Consider the following 8786-nt stretch of genomic DNA (forward strand, 5'->3'; position numbering starts at 1 on the left):
TCACGACATGACCGAGCCAACGCAGGCGTCTCTGTTTCAGCAGTGCATACATGCTAGCGATTCCAGCTCATTCCAGGACTGTGTTGTTTGGAACTTTGTCCTGCCAAGTGATGCCGAGGATGCGTCAGAGGCAGCGCATGTGGAAAGCGCTCAGTTTCCTCTCCTGTTGTGAGTGAAGAGTCCATGACTCGCTGCAGTACAGAAGTGTACTCAGGACGCAAGCTCTGTAGACCTGGATCTTGGTATGTTCCGTCAGCTTCTTGTTGGACCAGACTCTCTTTGTGAGTCTGGAAAACCTGGTAGCTGCTTTACCGATGCGTTTGTTTAGCTCAGTATCGAGAGAAAGAGTGTCGGAGATCATTGAGTCAAGGTACACAAAGTCATGGACAACCTCCAGTTCATGCGCAGAGATTGTAATGCAGGGAGGTGAGTCCACATCCTGAACCATGACCTGTGTTTTCTTCAGGCTGATCGTCAGTCCAAAATCTTGGCAGGCCTTGCTAAAACGATCCATGAGCTGCTGGAGATCTTTGGCAGAGTGGGCAGTGACAGCTGCATCGTCGGCAAAGAGGAAGTCACGAAGACATTTCAGCTGGACTTTGGACTTTGCTCTCAGTCTGGAGAGGTTGAAGAGCTTTCTGTCTGATCTGGTCCAGAGATAGAAAGCACCTGGAAAAGACAGCATCCCTGCTGAAGTCCTAAAGTGCTGCAAAGAGATTATCATCATCACTGAGCTGCATGAAATCCTCTGCCTCTGCTGGAGAGAAGGTGGAGTACCTCAAGACATGAGGAATGCAAACATCATCACGCTGTACAAGAACAAAGGCGACAGGGGTGACTGCAACAACTACCATGGCATCCCTCTCCTTAGCATTGTAGGAAAGTTGTTTGCCCGAGTTGCACTAAAGAGGCTCCAGGTACTTGCAGAGAGCGTTTATCCAGAATCACAGTGCGGCTTCTGAGCCAATAGGTCCACCACTGATATGGTATTCTCCCTTAGACAGCTGCAGGAGAAATGCAGGGAACGACAACAGCCACTCTTTATAGCCTTCATAGATCTCACGAAGGCTTTCGATCTGGTCAGCAGGGACGGCCTCTTCAAGATTCTCCCCAAGATTGGATGTCCACCCAGGCTCCTCAGCATCATCAGATCCTTCCACAAGGAACAGAAGGCTTCTATCTCCGGACCAGATCAGACAGAAAGCTCTTCAACCTCTCCAGACTGAGAGCAAAGTTCAAAGTCCAGAAGAAGGAGATGGAGCAATGAAAGTGAGTGGGCAGGCAGAGGTAGGTGCCCCCTGCCAACCTTCTCCCTGAGGCAACCCCCTCAGTTGGCCTCAGGGATGGCCCAGCCCTGGGAACACAGAGGAAGTTTCATTCATATCATCTCCATGCTAGGAGCAGTTTTACTTCCCTGCTTTTCTGCATGGGTCAAATTGTATGGTCTCAAATGGTTCCTACAAACTGTTTTTTACATGGTAACCCAGCAAAGAATTGGGTAAAAAATTAATAGTGAAGTTGCAGAATAAGGTCCACAAATAATGTCAGCATCAGGGTGCTGCGATGTTTTAATGTTGCCGAATCCATGGCAACTGAAGAGTTATTTGGGTCATGTAAAAAAAATGTCATTTTTTGGCTGCCGAGCACAAGGAAAATAGTTCTGACAATTCACGGCTTTCTCCTCCTCTTGGCTTGGCAGACGTACAGTATCAGTTGCAGCTGGTGATTTTGCAGGCTGGGAAGGGGTTGGGGGGGGAATTCATTCCCCAGTCCTGCATTCCTTCTGCAGCCTCTCTCTCGCTAAAAAAACTAAAACTAAAACTTGTTAGGTTCTTTTTTTAAAAAAAAATACTTGCTGGGTTAGGTGAGGCTCTGCCTCCCCTGGCTGCACCTCACTTCTTTCAGTGCACTTCTATTCCCCATCACGTTTTGGGGGGACTGTAGTTTGATAAGGAATCTGAGCCCTTTGCAAACAACAGAATGCATTGGGGAAACAGAAGGAAGCAGATTAAAACAGCCCTGGATAGGCTGAGGCACCCAAATTTATTTTATCATACATTTGTTTTGTACTGTATGCAGGTGTGCACCACTTAATGATGGGGATACGTTCTCTGATCCCCATTATTATGTGACTAGGTCATTAAGTGAACATTCAGTCCAACCTATTGCTTTCGTTGTGCGAACAGGCACTCTCTGCCAGACACTAGCTGGCTACACAAGCCACTGGAGATAGATTGCCTCTTCTTTGCATTAAAAGCCTCGGTTGTGTAAACAGACACTCCGCTGCAGGCTATGGGAGATGCGATTGCCTCATTAAGAGCCTCATCAAGAGCATCTTTATTGCGCTTTGACCACGGTTATATATGTGGACTGTCATTAAGCAAACCATTGTTAAGCAGCAGACACCTGTATTTTGTTTTATCATGGCCTGGGCCCCCTGCAGGCTCAGGCTGTGGGGATTTTGCTCCCCCCACCCCTTCCTGAGGTGTGGCCCAGGTCCTCGTCCTGGTCGCCACATGCATGCATATCACTTTATTCCTCTGCTACATAAGTGACAAATGGCGCCTGATTGGGAGGACCTATTCCTCTGCAATGCATGGCACCAGGGGTGCTATAAATATTCTGCCTGGAGCTTGACCTGGCTACCAGGGGAAACATCTCCTTTGTCTTTGCCAAAGACAAAGGCCAAGCCCCCCCTTTGAACATAGAAGCAGGAGCACCACTCAGGAAGTGGACCGCCACTCAGGAAGTGCGCTCTTTCCTTGTGCCCTTTCATTCTCCCAACAATGTGCAATGGGGGCAGCAGCATCATGTTCAGCAAACTGCAACTTGTGCCGCATCTCAAAAAAGACATAGTGGAAATGGAAAAGGTGCAAAAGAGAGCGACTAAGATGATTACGGGGCTGGGGCACCTTCCTTATGAGGAAAGGCTACGGCGTTTGGGCCTCTTCAGCCTAGAAAAGAGACGCCTGAGGGGGGACATGATTGAGACATACAAAATTATGCAGGGGATGGACAGAGTGGATAGGGAGATGCTCTTTACACTCTCACATAATACCAGAACCAGGGGACATCCACTAAAATTGAGTGTTGGGCGGGTTAGGACAGACAAAAGAAAATATTTCTTTACTCAGCGTGTGGTCGGTCTGTGGAACTCCTTGCCACAGGATGTGGTGCTGGCGTCTAGCCTAGACGCCTTTAAAAGGGGATTGGACAAGTTTCTGGAGGAAAAATCCATTATGGGGTACAAGCCATGACGTGTATGCGCAACCTCCTGATTTTAGGAATGGGTTAAGTCAGAATGCCAGATGCAAGGGAGGGCACCAGGATGAGGTCTCTTGTGATCTGGTGTGCTCCCTGGGGCATTTGGTGGGCCGCTGTGAGATACAGGAAGCTGGACTAGATGGGCCTATGGCCTGAGCCAGTGGGGCTGTTCTTATGTCCTTAACTACAATTCCCAGGAGGCCTTGCAGGTCTCTTGTTATCTGGTGTGCTCCCTGGGGCATTTGGTGGGCTGCTGTGAGATACAGGAAGCTGGACTAGATGGGCCTATGGCCTGAGCCAGTGGGGCTGTTCTTATGTTCTTATGCCTGTTTTGTTTATGCAACCCTGACATGTAGGACTGGTGCATCCCCGGTTCTATATCTCCTGACCGTCCACCTGAGCATTTGCCTGAAAAGATCATTCCGGCAACATATAATTTGGTGCTCGGAGAAGCGATGCCTAAGAGGGGTGTTTACTGGCCCCGGAGTCTTCCTGCGCACATTTGCTCAGCAAATTATAGGCCCCCAGGAAGACGCAGGATGCTATTATGGGGTTATTTTTGTTTCATTAGACAGAGAAGCAAAACGGCTGTTTGGCGAGAGGCAGATGATCGAAGCGACTATCCTTTCCCTCCGTCGCCTTCCCCCCTCCTCTTTGTGGGTCCAGCAGGTGGAAAGACAACTGCCCTGTTGGATATCTAGATTGATTTTTATTTCTTGACGCACAACCCGGGAATAAATATCGTAGCAGGGAATTGGCAGTGTGAAGCTCTCAAGAAATGGGACTGTGTGGCCCTTTTTGCACAGCATAGTGGCCCTCCCAACACACGATGAGTATGTGCAACCTCCTGGTTTTAGATGTAGGATGTCTCTCAGTCCCAGGTGCAAGGGAGTGGCAGTAGGATTTAGGCATCTTGTGGTCTTGTGTGCTCCCTGCGGCATCTGGTGGGCCCCTGTGAGATCCGGGATGACAGGCTTTGGCCTGATCCAGCAGGGCTTTCCTTCAGCCTCTTCAGCCTAGAAAAGAGACGCCTGAGGGGGGACATGATTGAGACATACAAAATTATGCAGGGGATGGACAGAGTGGATAGGGAGATGGTCTTTACGCTCTCACATAACACCAGAACCAGGGGACATCCACTAAAATTGAGTGTTGGGAGAGTTAGAGCAGACAAAAGAAAATATTTCTTTACTCAGCGTGTGGTTGGTCTGTGGAACTCCTTGCCACAGGATGTGGTGATGGCGACTGGCCTGGATGCCTTTAAAAGGGGATTGGACAAGTTTCTGGAGGAAAAATCCATTACGGGGTACAAGCCATGATGTGTATGTGTAACCCAGATTTTAGAAATGGGCTATGTCAGAAGGCCAGATGCAAGGGAGGGCACCAGGATGAGGTCTTCTTGTTATCAGGTGTGCTCCCTGGGGCATTTGGTGGGCCGCTGTGATATACAGGAAGCTGGACTAGATGGGCCTATGGCCTGTTCCAGTGGGGCTGTTCTTATGTTCCTTATGTTCTTACCTGTTAGGGATATTGGAAGTTGAGTCAGACCTTCTGTGCACCTGGGTCGGTATTGTTTGGCAGTAACTGGCAGTGGCTCTCCAGGGTTTCAAATATGGAACTTGCTTGCCCCTACCTGAAAATGCTGCCAGGGATCAGACCTGGGACCCTCTACCTGCAAAACACGAGCTCTACCATTGAGCTGTGCTTAGTGTGTGTTAGACTGTGAATTTGCAAACTTCTTGTTGAAAAATTCTATATACATTTTCTTATTAGAGGTGTTCTTAAATGTTGCGTTTGCAGATTCTGTTTTTTTTCCCCCCAAGGGAAAAGTATATGGTTGGTAACCTTCAGTCTTGAAAGACTCTGGTATAAGCCTACAGCACCGGGTATTCCCAGGTGGTCTCCCATCCAAGTACTAACCAGGCCTGACCCTGCTTAGCTTCCGAGATCGTGGTATAAGCCTACAGCACCCAGTATTCCCAGGCGGTCTCCCATCCAAGTACTAACCAGGCCTGACCCTGCTTAGCTTCCGAGATCATGGTATAAGCCTACAGCACCCGGTATTCCCAGGCGGTCTCCCATCCAAGTACTAACCAGGCCTGACCCTGCTTAGCTTCCAAGATCATGGTATAAGCCTACAGCACCCGGTATTCCCAGGCGGTCTCCCATCCAAGTACTAACCAGGCCTGACCCTGCTTAGCTTCCCAGATCATGGTATAAGCCTACAGCACCCGGTATTCCCAGGCGGTCTCCCATCCAAGTACTAACCAGGCCTGACCCTGCTTAGCTTCCGAGATCATGGTATAAGCCTACAGCACCCGGTATTCCCAGGCGGTCTCCCATCCAAGTACTAACCAGGCCTGACCCTGCTTAGCTTCCGAGATCATGGTATAAGCCTACAGCACCCGGTATTCCCAGGCGGTCTCCCATCCAAGTACTAACCAGGCCTGACCCTGCTTAGCTTCCGAGATCAGACAAGATCAGGCATCTGCAGGGTAACAGGAAAAGTGCAGAAAGGGGTTTTATGTGGATAAGGATACAAGAAACCTTTACTGGCATATTTAAAATCCAAGCAGTATAAAACAAAGGATTGGATGGCGGGATACATGAATCAGACAGTTCACCTCCAACCATGACCAACCAGGCCAGGTTTTATGCGTTTTTATTCCAAGGCTGCATTTTTATAAATTATATTTATACATTATAATCACTTTAAAAGTGTACTAGTTTGGTGATATAGATAGTGTAGTGTCAGCAGATGCAGCCACAGTCATTACACAGTTAATTAGGTGTTAGAAAATGGTTTTATTTTTTTCATATATTTTTTGTGGGGGTTATCTTTTAGAGTTTTTTGGGGGGAATATGTGTGTGTGTGTGTGTGTGTGTGTGTGTGTGTGTGTGTGTGTGTACACATACATAATACATTATACATACACAATATGTATGCATACATGTATAATATATATTATATAATATATAAATTATATATATAGCACACACATGCACACACAAAAATGAGAAGTGCAGAAAGCAGTGTTATTACGTTTTTGGCCGCAATCTGATACGCACTTTCCTGGGTGTAAGCCCCACTGAACACAATGAGACTTACTTCTGAGTAGTCATGCATAGGATTGTGCTGTCAATTTCATTGTCACTTAAAAATCACACCACTAATAATAATATGATCTTGCCATCATAATTACATACTTTTGCTAATACTTAGCAGGACAAATAATGTTTCCTTGAAGCCAGTGGATGGGATTGCTGTAAAATTTATGGGGTGGCAGCTCTGTTTTGGACAGTTGCTGACTTTGCCCATCCTTCATCAAACCCTGGAGGCATCGTGTGTATGATGGAATTGTCTCGGAATTGGCAGGAGAAGTTTTGTGCCCACATCACTGCCAAGTCAATGGTCCCTGCTTTCCTGTGGCTCCCCTTCCCTCAGGAGTCATGCATGGGTAACCATGTCCCTACTTATATCAGTTCACCCTTGAAGTTTGCTATTATATCATAAAAGAGAGATGTCCCGCTAATGGGACTTTTATTCATCCTCCCATCCAAAGGACTTCGCTTTTTCAATGTCACATCATTTCCTCTCTTCCCTTGGAGCAGGATTTCTCCTGTGAAGTTCTTGGTACTTTCAAAAACAAATCATCTAAAATGGATTCCAGGTCAGAAGTGGGATTGATCATTGCGTTACTAGGGGGTGCAGACCTCATCGGGTGATACCCTTAGGGGTGTGTGACATCACTACTGGCCAAAATTGTAAAAAATCTTGGTGTTTTTGAATAATGCCATCATGTTAAATGTCATTTGATGGGGAATTTAATGCTGAATGCAATGAAACAAATGTCTCGAGTTAAGTCTCAGGTCTTTGTCCTCAAGTCCTCAAGTTAAATTCTTGAGTCAAGTCCGAGTCTAATCTCGACTCAAATCTCTGAGCCAAATTTAAAGAAAAAAGGGAGGTGGTGGTGGAGGGAGTGGGGGGGGGAGTTGTAAACAGCCCCCCCCAATGGAAGGCACTTCCAGCTTCCTGCTCCCCACCACCCAGCTGACAAATGTGATTAAAGTGCTGAAGGCAGCTGCAGCACAATCAGCCAGGCCAGATGGGCACTTCCTGCTCTAACCGGGGAATCATGCCTGCTTCTGGATTGCCCAGTAGGTCTTGCGCTGCTACACGGAAGCACTAGTAAAGTAAGTTAGCAAGAACACACACAGACATAGCAACTCAGGTGCAAAAATAACTGAGTCCTGAGTTCGGTTATAAGTCCCTGCCCCTCAGTCCCAAATCAAAGCAGAGCCAATGCTTGATGGAACTTTAGTTCGACTTGGGAGTGAGTCATGGGATTTGAGCCTGCATCACTGCAGAATAGACAGTGCTAGTTTGATGGTCCAACAGCCTCACCTCCTATAAAGGAGATCTTTATGGCTAATTCATGGGGAGGAAGGCGGTCCGAGAGAGAATTAAACAAGTTTTATCAGCTGGTCCTTTTATTGGAGACATTTCTCCTGCTGTGCTTATTGTACACTTGGCTCCCTTGGCAGCTGTTTCTGAGGGTTTTTAATCAATACCTGATTTATGTTGCCTCCTTATGGAGTGTATTGAAATCGGGCTCGTTCAGCATCCTGTCTAGGATTGTTGCATCCTATATGCAAGAAGCATAAGAAAAGGAGCCAGTTCCCAGTCTATATCAAAGGGGTGAAGGAAGCCGTTTCACTGGCTTTAAGCCCATTGGTGTAGCTAGAGGGGGTGCAAAGCGCTATGCTTTGTCAGCGCCTGAACAAGCTGTGCGAGAGGCCCCCTCCCTCTCCTTCGGAGCGATTCCAGGCAGTGGGAGCAAAACAGAAGCCAATGCCTGACGCCAAAGGGAAGCGGGAGGGGTCACTTCTACGGCACGTTCAGGTGCCTACAAAACTTAATGCTTTGCACCTCCTCTAGCTATGCCACTGATTAAACCCTGAAAATAATGGGCATTCCCAATCAGGTTACACCAGTGGTTCTCACACTTTTAGCACCGGGACCCACTTTTTAGAATGAGAATCTGTCAGGGCCTACCGCAAGTGATGTCATGACCAGAAGTGACATCATCAAGCAGGAACATTTTTAACAATCCTAGGCTGCAATCCTACCCGGGAGTAAATCCCATTTACTATCATATATACAGCAGCCTGTTAAAAGTACAGATCTGTAACATTTTCCCAAATGCAATCGCATACCATGGGAGCATCAAGTCTAACATATTAAAAATAAAATATTGAAATGAATGGGGACCCACCTGAAATAGGTTCGCAACCCACCTAGTGGGTTCTGACCCACATTTTGAGAAACACTGGGTTACACATTCAACTGGATTTTCCTTCTAAACAAAAATACTGGAGCTACCCTGCTAAGACAATGCTTCCATGTCACTGCTGAAGAAGGGACAAAGAGCAAGCAAGTGGGGGAAAGCAGGGAGAAATATGGGGTGTTTTCTTAGCAGCCAATTTGCCACGCCAGGTGCCAATTTGCCACGCCCACATGA

At 47.3% G+C, this 8786-nt stretch overlaps 1 pseudogene; it reads right to left on the reverse strand.

Annotated features, from left to right (window-relative positions):
- Nucleotides 1-5657: 5657 nt before the first annotated feature.
- On the reverse strand, nucleotides 5658-5779 carry LOC136662035 (5S ribosomal RNA; annotated as a pseudogene).
- Between the last annotated feature and the right edge of the window lie 3007 nt (nucleotides 5780-8786).

Source organism: Tiliqua scincoides, chromosome 10 (genome assembly GCF_035046505.1).
Source record: "Tiliqua scincoides isolate rTilSci1 chromosome 10, rTilSci1.hap2, whole genome shotgun sequence".
NCBI classification, from domain to species: Eukaryota; Metazoa; Chordata; class Lepidosauria; order Squamata; family Scincidae; genus Tiliqua; species Tiliqua scincoides.